This window comes from Pelophylax lessonae (assembly GCF_965119305.1).
Source record: "Pelophylax lessonae genome assembly, chromosome: 3".
In the NCBI taxonomy this organism is placed as follows: domain Eukaryota; kingdom Metazoa; phylum Chordata; class Amphibia; order Anura; family Ranidae; genus Pelophylax; species Pelophylax lessonae.
Genome location: NC_138770.1, coordinates 47,472,996 through 47,486,128, shown reverse-complemented (window position 1 = coordinate 47,486,128; position 13,133 = coordinate 47,472,996).

The following is a 13,133-nucleotide window of genomic DNA, read 5'->3' as shown; positions in this document are numbered from 1 at the left end:
TCCACTAATTGGAAGCTGAATGACTCACTTCTCACGAACCCCGCAGATGCAGCTCTCCTATCTTCTGCTCTTAACCAATATTTTCTTGAAAATGCTACTGAGAGCGCATCTCCCTCCTTGGTGTGGGAAGCCCATAAGGCTACTATAAGGGGAAGGTTGATGGAGCTGGGGGCGAGGAGAAAGCGGGAACAGGGCCAATTGATTGCTGAGCAGCTTGCTCTGGTGGCGGATCTGGAAAAGTCACACAAACTATCATTGCATGTCTCCCACTTACAGGCCTTAACGGAGGCTCGGGAATCCCTACGATCCTTACTTGACAAAGCTACCAAGCGCAAATTTCACTTTTTAGCTCATAAACGTTACGAGTGGGGTGATAAGCCCGGTAGAATGCTTGCCAGGTCTCTTAGAGCCCAGAAGTCAGCAGCCTTTGTACAGAAGGTGAAGCTTCCCTCTGGCCTTATGGTCCATTCCTCGCCTGATATTGCCAAAGCCTTTAGGGATTTTTATAGCAAGCTTTATCATGTAGAAGGCGATCTTTGTCATCTTCCTTTAACCGAAAAACGCAAACGTATTTGGGCTTACCTTAAAAGGGCTAATCTACAAACCCTTTCCAAACGCACCCTGCGGAAATTGGAAAACGACTTTTCTGTTGAAGAGTTCCAATTGGCACTAAAATACACCCAAGTCGGTAAGGCGCCTGGCCCTGATGGTTTCACGGTTGCTTATTACAAAAAGTTTGCAGATGTCCTACTCCCTCACTTAACCTCGTATGCCAACTCCATTTCTAGATCCGCCCCGAATCACTAGCTGCACACATTTCGGTCCTGCCTAAACCGGGAAAGGACCCCACGGAATGTGGCAGTTACCGCCCTATATCCCTCCTGAATGTAGATCTTAAATTATACTCTAAGGTTCTGGCTAACAGACTCCTGCCCCTGATCCCCTCCTGGGTCTCCGCTGACCAGACTGGTTTTATCCCCGGTCGGGAGGCGAGGGATAACTCTCTTCGTGCTCTCTCTCTGATACACTTTGTCCGCACTGAGTCCCAGCCCACCCTGTTTCTTTCTACTGACGCTGAAAAAGCGTTTGACAGGGTGGACTGGGACTATTTGTTGCCTACCCTCCGTTTTTTTGGCCTTGGCTCTAAGGCTATACAACGAATTGCGGCTTTATATGCCCAACCGACGGCTCAGGTACGGGTTAACGGCCTCCTTAGTACCCCCTTCCCCCTTCACAATGGCAAGCGACAGGGGTGTCCTTTGTCGCCCCTCTTGTTTGCCATCTCACTCGAGCCCTTTTTATCCACTATTAGACATTCCAACGACATACATGGTGTCACTGTGAACTGTCAGATGCATAAATACGCAGCTTATGCGGATGACATACTTTTTTTCATCCAACAACCTCGTATCTCTTTGCCTGTACTCTTACGAGCCTTCGCAGACTTCCGCCACATCTCAAACTTCAAGATTAACATGTCTAAATCTGAAATATTAAATATTAATCTCCCCCATACTGAAGCCTCCGCTCTGACCCCACATTTTCCATTTCAATGGTGTCCAGATAAATTGAAATACCTAGGCATTTTTCTAACCCCCCGCTTGGATAACTTGTTCCGTCATAACTACATACCCCTATTGAACATGCTCAAATCAGATCTTCGGAAATGGTCCTCCTTACATCACTCTTGGTTGGACAAGACCAACATAATTAAGATGAACATTTTACCTCGTATTCTATTTTTTTTTTCAAATGTTACCGCTGGTTGTACCTATTGGGCTTTTTACTATTTTGCAGTCTTTGATTTCCAGGTTTATCTGGCAGGGCAGGCGCCCCAGGATTGCCAGGACGACGCTTTTTCGTCCAAAGCGTTCTGGGGGACTTGCACTCCATAGTATCAGGGATTACTTCCGGGCGGTCGCACTAACCCGTGTGGCTGATTGGAAGTACTTTTTTAGTTCTAAATTATGGGTACAGCTGGAATACGACCTATGTGACAGAGACTTGTCTGCAGTACCATGGATTCCGAGGTCCGCCAGGGCCCTCTCACCAAACACTTCCCCCCTGACCCTATCTACCTTGTCCGTCTGGGATTCCATTCATACAAAGTTTTCCTTGAACTACAACTCTCCCTTAATGCCTCTGTTGAACCACAACCACTTCATGCCTGGTAAACTAGATGCTGGATTTAAAAAATGGTCTCCTAAGACTCCCCTCTTGTTATCCCACGTAACCCACTCTAATACTGTGAAACCACTTAGCCACATTTTGGGCTCCAGCCCCGCAACGGTCATGGATCATTGGAGACACAGACAGTTGTCCTGGTTCATAGCTACTCTTCCACGTCCGTTGCGTGACTCCAAGGAATTGAATCCTATTGAGGCGATATTATGCCCTCGGGACCCCCCCCTCCACCCCACCTCACAGTTTTACAAGGCACTTATCTCATTACAAGGCCAACCCTACCCGGACTTTCTACACAAGTGGGAACTGGATATTGGATCTCAAATTTCCGATGCTCGGAAGGACAAAGTTCTTGCATTGGCTCACATTTCCTCTCTCTCCACCAAGGTGGCGGAATCCAACTACAAGCTATTGTCCCGTTGGTACTATACCCCGAGGAAAATGCACATTATTTCTCCGGCCATCTCCCCGTTATGCTGGAGGGGATGCGGAGATACTGCATCGCATGCACACATCTGGTGGCACTGTTCGGTAATTCGGCCATTCTGTTTGGAGGTCCTCCGGCTTATTCAAGTCATCACGGAAGTTACTATCCCATCAGATCCCTGGGTTGTTTTGCTGCATGGAACTAACATGCCGCTCTCTAAGTACAAAAGATCAATGATCCCTCATATGCTTAATGCGGCTAAAGCCTTGATCCCCACCTTCTGGGGCTCACCGACCATTCCCACGATATGTCACTGGCTACGGAAAGTTGATATGACATACCAAATAGAGGAACTTACTTTCATAGCCCGTGACAAACTAGACCGTTTTCACTCTACCTGGCAACCTTGGTCTTCTTTTAAAAACACTCCATCCTATGTGGCCCTACTCACTGAGGACACCCCCCTTGGTTTATCACCTTCTAATGTAATCCTATCTGATTAAAGTTTTTATTGTTTGGTACATAAATTGCCCGTGGCCTAATTTGCCACCCCTCCTCCCCCCCCCCCCTCTTATCCCCTTTCTCTCCCAGCTGCTCTCCGCTCTTCTTTCTCTTTCTTTTCTGCTTTTCGCTATCCTTTCGCTTTCCTATAAGTTCTCTCCGACATCTGTTTTATGGGTCAAGATGTTGTGTTATCATTATGTTTTTTCAGACTTTTTATGACTGGGTGTGCTTGGCACACACTGAGATGTTCATGCACTCATTGATATTGTTCCATAGCTACTTACCATATTTTATGTTGGATTGTATGGTCTATGTTCGGTTTTTCTTTGTCTTTTTGAAAAAATTTTCAATAAACAGAAATTAAACAAAAAAATATACTGATTGTATGCTTTTATCTGTTTATTTCCAGTTTCACCTATTCTCAATCCTATTTGCATATCCATTCTATCTGACTTATATCCTGTTTCATGTGACCACCAAAAGACTGGTTATTATAGGATTGAAGGTTTAGCTGTATGTTGAGCTGCACACACGCCTGGGGCATACGTGTAGTGAGAACAGAACATGCGTCCTTACCCTCTTTCGGGATCACTGTTATATGTGCTTCTAGGAAACTTTTGGGCAAGACGGGAGAGTGAGAAATGGCATTAAAAATCTCCAGAAGTTTAGGGGAGAGTGTTGTTTGGAAACATTTGTAGTACTGGAGCGATAAGCCGTCTGGTCCTGGACATTTTCCGGGTTTCATTTGTTTTAACATGCGGGTTGATTAATCAGGGGCAATAGGGCGCTCCAGATCCCCACTTGCATGGGCCTGAAAAGGTTTCGGGCCGTGTTTTGCTAGAAAGGTTTTGATCCTACTGATGCGCTCTGTATCTGAGGCGGCGAATATTATACAATTTCTGATAGTATTTTTCAAAGTGACGAGAGATCTCATCATTTCTGGAAAGAATTACACTGCCTCTGCCCTGTAGGTGGTGGATTTGGTTAGAGGTTCTAGTCGTCTGCACAGCACGAGCCAAGAGATGGCCTCTCTTGTTCCCGTATTCTGGTTAAGAATAAGCCTACGTTTAGTATGTTTGCCTAACTCCTCTAATAATAGTGAGCGACCCCGGATGAGATCCTCTAGTGTTTTTTGGGCTTGCGATTTTTTATGTAACGGCTCTAGGTATTTTAATTGGGTTACCAAGGTGTGTATTCTCCTCTGTTTTTCCCTTTTTAAGCACGTGGAGAGATTGATGAGAGAGCCTCTGCTCACACACTTGTGGGTTTCACGAATGGTGATGGGGTTCATCCCTGGCGTGTTGTTGTCATGGAAGAAATTAGTTAGGGTGTCCTCCAACTTTTTAACCTCTGCAGGGTCCTTTGGCAAGGAGGGGTTCAGTCTCCATGATTTGGACCTTCACTTTTGCTCCGGGAACAGAAGGGTGAGAGAGATCGGGTTATGATCCGAAAGGCTCGTTGGTTCAATTGTGGCCTTGAAGAGGAATACAAGATCTTTTTGCGAAAGGAAAAAATAGTCCAACCTCGAATTTTTGTTATGTGGATGTGAGAAGAACGTGTAAACCCTATCCCTGGGAAACAGTGTCCTCCAGGTGTCACGGAGTGATAAGGATTGCAGTTGCAGGTTTATTTGTCTAATAGCTTTGTAGGGCAGGGTCTAGTTACCGGAGGATGTGTCCACTAACGGGTTCAGAGGGACATTGAAGTCTCCTCCGAGAATAAGTATGCCGGACTGAAAGGAATGTAAAAAGTCTGCTATCTTGCGAAAGAAGGAGATCTGATGTTCTTTAGGGCAATAGATGTTGGCGATTGTGATAGGTTTCGATGAAAATGTACCCTTCAAGAACAGATACTGTCCCTCCGGGTCTATGAGCTTGTCCATTAACTGGAAGGGGGAGGATCAAGCTATAAGAATTTAGACACCCTTAGATTTCGCAGATGAGTTGGTTGTGTGATGAGCGATAGGAAAGGTATTGTTTTTAAGCTGTGGAGTTTTGTTGGTTTAAAATGGGTTTCCTGAAGTAGAAGGAAATGTGCCCCCAGTTTAGACATAGCAGACAACACCTGGGAGTGCTTTTCTGGTAAATTTAGGCCTTTGACATTGAGTGACACACATTTCAACCCCAGAGATTGGGCCACCATGTCTGGAATAGGTCTTGTTAGTGAAAGCAGCACAAGACTCAGTGAGGGGGACACAAAGAGATTTTTAAAGGGTATGGCTATATCCCCTGCCCGGCCACCGAGGGCCAAGGTGGGGAGGAGGGGTGAGGGGATTGACAGGTAACACAGAAAGAGGGGAGAGGGAGGCAGGAGAGAATCAGGACAGAAGTAAAGGAAGCAGAAGTAGGGAGGGGAAGGAACAGGAATGAATAGTGTTATAGGGAAAAAAACAGAGGAATGGTTAGACCTGCCAACCCCCCTGACATAAGGAAGAACTCTGGATTGTCAGCACTCCCCAATGGAGAATGCTGTGTGGGAAGGTGAAATAGACGGGGCAAAACAAATAACTGCAAGCACGGGGGACAAAAGAGGAACTCATGACAATGAGTAAGGGAGAAAAATTAGAGATATTAGGGGAACCTCCTAAACTGTGTCAATGCAGCTATAAGTCAAACATTTTAACAGTAAAAGTTGTCTAGCGCAGTGAAGAATGATGGATTTTTAGTGCTGGGCTCTGTTAAAGCTTATTTCAATTTGAGTTTTGCCAAGTCCAGACCCCAATCTTCTTTACTTATCCAGCCCCGAAGAGGAGGTAACCTCTGAAATGTGCTGAGTTTCATTTTGATTACAAATACTGTATATTCCCCTTCTGGACTTTTACAAATGGAGTGGCACATCAATTTTCTACCCTATTTCCAGGAAGGGGACAAAGAAGCCATGAAAAAGGTTAAGATCAAGGTCAACAACCAAGGTTGATACAGGGAAATACAGCAAATCCTTAAATTTTTTTGATATTTACTCTGCAGGTAGCTTTGTTCTGGATCAGACTTCTATGTATTCTCTGCTAGTTCATTTACCATTAGAGTAGTATTTATTAATCATTATTCTAAGCCAAAAGGTGGTCTTTTATGGCGCTTTTCCACTGTATGGAACCGAACGGTTCAGCTCGCTTTTGTGCTTTTCCACTGCTGGTACTGCATGGTACAGTGTCGGAACGGTTCGGTACGGTACGGTGCGGTACGGTACGGCGGCGCTTTTCCACTGCATGGAACCGAACGGTACGGCTCTCAAAAACAGTACCACCTGTGGTTCCAAGAGGTACCATACCCGGTACCATATCCCACAATCCTTTGCATGCAGTCACTACTAGCCACTGATTGGTCAGAGAACCGTTGTTATCCCACCCACTTAACTTTAGTACTACTTTAGTGGAAAAGCAAACCATACTAAACCATACCGAACCGTTCCAACACCCTACCATGCGGTACCAGCAGTGGAAAAGCAAAACCGGCCAAGCAGGGCCAAGCAGGGCCGAGTAGAGCCAAGCCGGTACTTGCAGTGGAAAAGTGCCATTAGTTCATTCTCAAGGGCATGTCTGTCAGTTCAGCCTTTAAAAGTTGATCACACAGCAGTCTTGTAGGTCTAAGAATGATAGCCACCAGGCTCTGGCTGGTATACAATAGGCTGACATACAATAAAATTATTTTTTATGTTTTTTTTTATTTTAGAAAACTAAATTAAATCAGGTTTGGATCTAAGTTTGGAATCATGTATCCCTTTCAACCTTTTACATTAATAAATGATGGCTGTTTCCAATCTAAGCCTGCTTCATCGTGACACAGGTGACGTGTTCACAATATTGATGTCTGGTCAGGTATGGTTGTTGTGACCTGAGAGACTTGATTCACAGAAATAAAGTTGAAAATAACAGTGTTGAAGATTTGCTGTCATTTTATGTTCTTATCATCTTCTGTAATACCTGAGATTATCAATAAAGTAAAAAAAAAAAAAAAAAAACACTGGTAATATAATATTTGAATAATATCTCTAACCTCATTACTACCATTCTTCCATAATATGTTTTGTACATTGATTGAGAAGTTCTGGTAAAGTCCACCTGCAGCCAACATATGACCAACATGTCTAATTTCCAGATGCCCATAATTTAAACTTCTCCAGTTCACAATTTTAAACAGGGTGACATATTCCCCATTTTTATTAAAAAGTAGGTCACCATTTATACTCCTCTGATGTTTTATCCAGTAGTGAAGCTGTTAAAAAAAAAAAACACTTAAAATGCCTTCATTCTTCACAGCCATATTTGGTTGTTGGTTACAGCATCACGTGCATTAAAGGGGACCTGTACTCAGTGGGGAAGCTAGACATTCTTTCCTATGATAGATATTGCTCAGCACAACCCCCCTCCCATAAGAGATAGGATGTAAGGGGAAACCCAATAGGGAAAGCAATTGTGGTTTCTTCCCCCCCCCCCCCCCGATGTTTCTCCAACTGCATAGGGAATAATTGTTCGATGCACTTGGGTTTAAGACACACAATATAATTTTGGTTGTAATATATAATATGATGGGAAGCTACATGTGTGGGGTGCTCATAGGGGTTATATATATATATTTTTTTTCTCTTTTGTGTAACATCACGTAACTATTACTACACAATTGAAGTTTTGGAACACGTGTGGAATTTTTTATTTTTTTTATTTATTTATTTATCACTTAATGAGTATTTTGAACATTTTTTGCGTGTTTTAGGGGTAACACTATTTATGATAACATCGCACAATTGTTGTATTGGAGCACGTGTGAAAATCCCTGATACTTTTTCATTTACCTATGTGTAATTTACTAGCTGGAGAACAGGGGATGTGTATTGTATTTTTGTTTTGTTTGTATATATATTTTATGTATTATTGTATTGAAAAATGAATAAAAATTAAAAAAAAAAAAAGACATTCTTTCACCCGGGGCAAAGATTCAGTTCGGTGCCCCCCTCCCCCACAGTGTCGGTAGTGCAGTAGACAGTGTCAGCCAGTAGAGTAGTGGACGGTGTCAGTAGGGCAGTGGCTGGTATCAGTAGGGCAGTGGCTGATATCAGTAGGGCAGTTGACAGTGGTAGTAGGGCAGTTAATGGTGTCAGTGGGGCAGATGACAGTATTGGTCTGGCAGTGGACAGTATCAGTAGGGCAGTGGCTGGTTTCAGAAGGGCAGTGGCTGATGTCAGTAGGGCAGTTGACAGTGTCAGTAGGGCAGTGGCTGGTGTCAGTAGGGCAGTTGACTGCATCTGTTGGGCAGTGACTGGTGTCTGCAAGGTAGTGGCTGTAATAAGTAGGGCAGGGGCTTGTGTCAGTAGGATAGTGAACAGTGGCAGTAGGACAGTGTCAGTAGGGCAGTTGCTGGTATCAGTAGGGCAGTTGACAGTGGCAGTAGGGCAGTGGCTGTTATCAGAAGGGCAGTGGCTGGTATTAGTAGGGAAGTTGATGGTGTCAGTAGGGCAGTGGCTGGTATTAGTAGGGAAGTTGATGGTGTCAGTAGGGCAGTGGCTGGTATCAGTAGGGAAGTTGATGGTGTCAATAGGGCAGTGGCTGGTATAAGTAGGGAAGTTGATGGTGTCAGTAGGGCAGGGGCCGGTGTCAGCAGGACAGTTAATATTGGCAGAGGGGGTTGTATGTTTTATGGGGATTTAAAACAAAGGGTGCAGCGCCAGCAAAAACTCCCCACAAACACTAAAATAAAGTCCACACGTTGCAACTAGCAAAGATGTTGAATGAAATCCCCCCACCGACTGAAATGAAAAGAGTGCACACATCACCACAGTGGAAAAAAAGGGGCAATCCTGCTTACCAGATGGTATTGACCCTTAGATTATAGGTCAATTATTAGGTCAATATCTGCATGTAGGAAACCAAGATTGGATGGATCCACACCAAAGCCAGGAACACAGAGCGTCCACCACTGCAGTATCTAGAACCAGGTACACTCCACACTCATAGTGTAATGGACTTCCACTCCCGAAGTAGCGTATAATCATAGGCAGTGAGCCTCAAAGAAATAAAGTACTACAATATAAACTGGCACTGGTGCTGGGGGTTATTATTGCAGAGACTGGCACTGGTGCTGGGGGTTATTATTGCAGAAACTGGCACAGGTGCTGGGGGTTATTATTGCAGAAACTGGCACTGGTGCTGGGGGTTATTATTGCTGCTACTGATACCAATGCTAGGAGTTTATTTTTGCAAAAACTGGCACCAATGTGGGGGCTTATTATTGTGTAAACTGACACTGATGCTGAAGGTTTTTATGATAACAATTGCCATTATTTGTTGGGGATTATTAGTGCTTAAACTGACATCAATGTTGCAGGGTTTCATTGCAGAAAGCTGTACTGTAGAAATTGATTTTAGAAAGACATATGTAATGCCCTTCTGAACTCTTCAATCTTCAATCATTTCGTAGTGAACTCCTGAACCCTGAACTCTGTACGTAGTGCACTCCTGAACTCTGCACTCCTGAACCCTGTACTCTGCACTCCTGAACCCTGCACTCTGCACATAGTGCACTGCTGAACCCTGCACTCTGCACATAGTGCACTCCTGAACCCTGCACTTTGCACATAGTGCACTCCTGAACCCTGCACTCTGCACATAGCGCACTCCTGAACCCTGCACTCTGCATATAGTGCACTCCTGAACCATGCACTCTTTATGTGGTATACTCCTGAACTGTCCACTCCTGAAGCCTGCATTCTGTATGAAGTCCAATCCTGAACCCTGCACTTTGTACATAGCACATTCCTGAACACTGCATCACTGCATTCTTTAAGTAGCACACTCCTTTACTCTTCACTCTATACATAACCCATTACTGAACTCTGCACTCCTGTACCCTGCACTCTGTACATAGCACACTCCTGGCCTTTAATGCCGCTCCCACTGTTAGTGTAATTTAGCCAGACCCCAAGGTAAGGGGTGCGTTTGCGTATATGCGTTTTTTTTTCAAAGAAAAAAAAAAGCCCTGTATTTATATCACATACATTAAAATACACTTAATGAAGAAGACATAACACACCTGAAGTTGAAAATTAGGGAAGCGAGTTCTGTTATCTGAAGACAAAAGCATGTTGTGTAAAGCACGAGCCAAACAATACACCGATGTATACACTCGATCAATTAGACTCGGACTTCTAAAACTAATGAAATCTGTTACCCTCTCTGTTCCAGAACAGTTGTGAAGAGGACGTTTATATACCGTGATATACATTTTGTTGCGCAATTCATCTGCTAGTGCGCACCTTAATGTTATTAACCATATATGTCCCAGTAATGTGTCTTCAGGATGATTTATGACCTGAAAACTGTCATAAAAACTTTTCATATCTGGAACAGGCAGTAGTGAAGGTTCCACAGCCAAACTGCCATTAAATGCTTCTCTGTAATGTTCCAAAAGAAAAATGTTTGAGGCAAACGTTGGGCCAAATATAAAAGTCTTATCATGGAGCACATTCTTAATTTCTGCTAAAAGATCGGCCATAAATGAAGAAAAACTCCCACAAAGAATTATAACCCGAGCAGACGACTTTCCAATAATGTGAATGCTATTTTTATGAAATTCCTCTGTAGCACTTAATACATCCATCTTAATCTTTATCATGTAGGCAATACATATGTCCTTCATAGTTAAATATTGTGTAAGAAATTGGATTTCCTCATTACCGCTGTCATCATCAGAAGATATAACTCCAACCCATTTCCAACCAAAGAACTCAACTAGACTAGAAATCACAGTATAAATGATCTGATCACCTTGAACTGTCCGGAAGAATGTTGGAAAGATATTTCTGTGACTTAGGACATAACTGGTTGCACTATAACTGATCTATACAATAAAAATTAAAATATTTATATTGTGAGTTTATTTTATTTATTTATTTTTAGTGAAAATGGCCCTGTATGAAAAACAAAAAAATGTAAATGTGTATTTTCTCCAACAAATGTTGTGTTATTAGTTTAGACTTCAATAAAGATTAACCTTCAGTTGAACAATAAATCACATTATAAATGTCCTCCTGAGCACATTTCATGGCACACATAATCTCAGGGATGGTTCTTCTAGTTGTCTAAAAAAATGGGTGCCAGTCACTTTAAGCTGGTTTATTCTCAATAGTAGAAAACATTTTTGTTTACAAAAGATTTTTATTAGAAAGTCAAGGCAACAAATATAGTACAAAACTCATACAATGCAAGGCAAATGAATATGAATAGGCAAAGAGAATTGCAAAATTATCATGAATACATTCAAGCAATTACACAACAATTCCAAACATGTAAAGTACCATTGGTAGGATACACTGGTACCTGTCGTCTTGGAGAATCAATACAGTGAATCTGAAAATCGAAAGCAGCACCTTATTTAATTAGAGAGTCCCAAGAGTCCCATTTAGCATGAAAAGCAGGCATAGAATTGTGTAGTGAGTGGAATATACACTCGGAAAGCCTAATGTCAGCCATACGTGATAGAACCTGAGACCACAATAGATTATTGGACTTCCAGCTATAGGCAATCATCCAATGAATGGATGACATTAGAGTATGAAACAATCTTGAGGTTGGGAGAGGGACATTAGGGATACGAGAAAATAGTAAACATATCTTTGGGCTAAGGGTGAACTCTGATCCCGCCAACTCCATGAAGCTAAGTTTTACCTTATCCCAGATAGGTTTTAGGTGACAACAACTCCAAAAAAGATGCAAAAGAGTACCCTCCTCCGTACATCCTCTGAAACAAAGGGGAGAGATTGTGCTGTAAAAAGAGTGTAAGAGAGGGGAAGTCAAGTACCACCTCGTGACTAGTTTAAATGGAGTATCTCTACTGGTCAGAGAGCGTGTACATTTGTGTTGATTATCTATCATTCTCAACCACTCAGGGATTGAGAATTTGCATCCTATATCTTCTTCCCATTTGGTCATGTATTTTAGTTTTTCTATTAACGGGGTGCAGATGAGGGAATTATAAAGTCTAGAAATTAAACCCCTATCTCTAGGTGAAGAGCTACAGATGGACTCAAAAGGTGTGAACGGAGGGTGAAGGGTCAAGGAGCCCGAGAGCAAAAGAAGTTCTTCACCGTTTCATAGTGAGCCTCTTCCGATTCGGGAAGACCATGCAATCTGTGTAACTGATCAAAGGTACAAAAGTTATTGCATGCTGAAAGGGTTTTAAGAGAGACCAGACCTCTGGAGATCCAAGGCCGTAGATATTCCAATCCCAACGGAAAGTCTGGAGTGTCTAAGGCTGACATAAAAGAGAGCAGGGGCGTAATATCAGACATCAGGTTGTGAGTGGTTTTGTATCTCTGCCAAGACTGATATAGATGACTAAACACCTTGTTAGATTGTAAGAGGTGTCTAGGGGGGGGGGGGGTCAAGGCACACCAGAGAATGGCTTGTAGACATAGGGGAGCTACCGATAGATTTTCAAACCGTAGCCATGGGATATTGTCCTCAGCCGAGTGCCATTGTGCAATTTGGGATAATTTTGTAGACATATAGTAGGACCATAAGTCGGGTAGACCCAGACCCCCCGCAGATTGGGGAGTATGAACCACCTGTTTATTGTATCTTGGTCTTTTTCCATGCCATATAAACTTGGAAATCTTACGCTGAAAGGACAAAATGTGGGATTTGGGAACATTAATTGGTAGGGCTCTAAAAAGGAATAATAATTTTGGTAAGATGATCATTTTAATCGCTGTGCATCTACCCAAAAATGAAATGAAGTATGACGACCAAGAGTTCAATAGGGAGCTTAGTTTTTTAAACGTGGGAGGGAAATTGGCTAGCTACAGGGAGTCATGGTGTGGAGTAATGTATACCCCTAAGTATTTGAAGGATTTTGTGCACCAGGAGAAAGAAAATTTTTCCTTAATAGAAACCTGTAACCAGTTTGGAAGGTTCAAAGGCATTAAGGAGCATTTGGAGATATTGACACTAAGGCCAGACAGTGAGCCAAAATTGTCCAGCTCCACCAAAAGCTGGGGTAGGGAGATGTGAGGGTTTGATTGAAATAAC